The sequence below is a fragment of the Caenorhabditis briggsae genome, assembly GCF_000004555.2.
Source record: "Caenorhabditis briggsae complete genome, chrI, whole genome shotgun sequence".
NCBI lineage: Eukaryota > Metazoa > Nematoda > Chromadorea > Rhabditida > Rhabditidae > Caenorhabditis > Caenorhabditis briggsae.
The window spans coordinates 1,754,459-1,757,090 of NC_013489.2; positions in this window are offsets into that span (position 1 = coordinate 1,754,459).

The window sequence follows — 2,632 nt, forward strand, 5'->3', positions numbered from 1 at the left end:
CGTATCAGAATCTACAGTAACCTATCAGAGGTACAGTAACCTTCCTGAATTCTTTTGTCTGTAACTCAGCCGTCGTTGAGTCGCCAGACATCCGTTTTTGGTGAAATGACAAGGAAATAGAGACTGATTGAAAATAAGAGGGTACAGTAATCCTAGAGAAGTTTTTAGTTTGCTACAGTAACCCTAGGAGGTACAGTAAAACATTGATAACCCGTTTTCCAGACATCTACATCGTCGACATCCTCTCCACAGTTTGGCTCCGCCTCCCTTGGCTCCGCCCCCATATCCAGCCAATAATTGCCCGTTTCAAACACATTTCTCCGGCATGGAAGAGTTTTCCACAGCCACCACACTTGCCGGCCACCAAGCACACGTTCAAATGGAAGAGTCGCTTCCATTTGACACTGAAATTCATGAATTTCTGGAATCAGAAGACGTCGTGGAGTCGTGGAGAATTCGCCACGTGTCTTATGATAATGTTGACGAGTCATGGTGGAAGGAAGCATTTGAAGTATGGCGAATACTGTATTGGCGGGAATTTGAAAATTTTGAAAATTCCAAAAATCTAAAAATCTGGAAAATTTCAGAAATCTCAAATTCTGTAAAAATCGAGTTTCTGGAAATTCCGAAGTTTTGAAAATTTTTGAAAAATCCAAATTTCTGAAAAATTTTGAAAATCCAAAATTTTTGAAAAGTCCAAAATTTCTCCAAAAATTCCAAAAATCTGAAATTTCCAAAAAAAATCCAGAAGTCTGAAAATTCCAGAAAATCTAAAAATCTGGAAAATTCTTTAAAATTCTAGAAATCGGAAATTTCCAAAAAAATCCAAATTTCTGAGAATTATAAAATTTGAAAATTCAAAAAATCAAAAAATCTGAAATTTTCAGAAAATCCCAATTTCTAAAAAATTTGAAAATCTGTAATTTCCAAAAAATTCAAGTGTGGAAATTTCTAAAAAATCCAAAAAACTAAAAAACTGGAAAATTCAAAAAATCCAAATTTCTGAAAATTTTTTAAAAATCCAATATTTCTGGAAAATTCAAAAATCTCAAATTTCTGGAAAATTTTGAAATTTTCTAAATTTCTAAAATATCTGAAAATCTAAAAATCTCGAATATTCCAAAAAATCTAAAAATCTGAAATTTCGAGAAAATCCAAATATCTGACAAATCTTGAACTTTCAAATTTCTGGAAATTCCAAAAATCAAGAAATCCAAAAAATCCAAATTTCTGAAAAATTTGAAAAACTCTAAATTCTGAAAAATTTGAAAAATCCAGAATTTTTCCAAAAATCCAAAAATCTGAAAATTTCAAAAATTCAAAAAATGCAAAATTTCTGAAAAAACTGAAAATCTAAAAATTGAAATTTCCAAAAATCGAAAAACACTGAAAAATCCGAATTTTCAAAAATTCTAAATATCTGAAAATCCTAAAATTTCAACTTTCTGAAAATACAAAAAACCTAAAAATCTTGAAATTTTCAAATTTCTGGAAATTCTAAAATTTTGACAAATTTTGGGAAATACAAAATTTCTAAAAAATCTAAAAATCTAGAAAATTCCAAAAATCTGAAAATTAAAAAAAAACCCCTAAAACCTTCCAGAACCAACCTAATCGAGCCAAAACAGCTGGAAAAGCTGAAAAACGGAACGAGAAGGAACGTTTTGTGCGTTTTGGCGAAAATTCTAAAAAAGGAGACATCCAAAGAGGATGATATCGAGGAGGAAGTGATAGAGGAGGCGTTTTTCGAAGCGTTAACTCGATCGGCAGCCATTTTCGTACGTTTGGGATGCTAGAAATGGTCCAAAACTAGCTGAAAATAGGCCTGAATGACAAATAATTGACTAAAATCTCAGAAAAATGGTCCTAATTTCATGAAAAATGGTCCAAAATGCAAGAAAAAGTGTCTAAAATTCATGAAAAATGGTCCGAAATCCATGAAAAATGGTCCAAAATTCATGAAAAATGATCCAAAAATTATGGAAAATGATCCAACAATGTTCAGCCCGACATTGCCACCTTCACCATCCCGTTCCTCTCCCACCTCTGCGTCGATTTCAAGCAAAAAGTGGATTTGGGAATGTCCAAACTGCTCTCCAGCCTTAAAGGAACACCAAAGGACAATCAAACCGTGGTCTTCTGTCTAGCAGAATGCGTGGATTCAGTTGGTTTGGATTCGTTGGCTCGTTATGAATCCGTTGATCCCGAAGAGCCACTACAGTACGCGACGATGTGGTTCTTTGTGATGGCTCGACTGTTTTTGCAGCACGGCTATCTGACACACGCGTTTGCAGTGGCTAATGTCTTGTTTGATAGGTAGGGATAGCCTAGGAAAAACTAGGTCAATATATCTAGGTCATGACCTAGAAAAAACTAGGCCACCTTGTAACTATTTTGGTCATGACCTAGAAAAAAATTAGGTCGCCTGAAGATTATCTAGGTTATGATCAGTGTGTCAGAGCGTCGCTGCTGACATTTTCACTGGTTTTGGGCATTTTGAGGGGGTGGCCTAACTTTGGCAAATTGAGATTTCTAGGCCACAACTTCAATTTAGCCTAAGGATGATCTAACATGACCCTGGGGTGTTTTATAGGACATTTTGAAGTGATGGCCTAGAAAACTCCACTTGCAA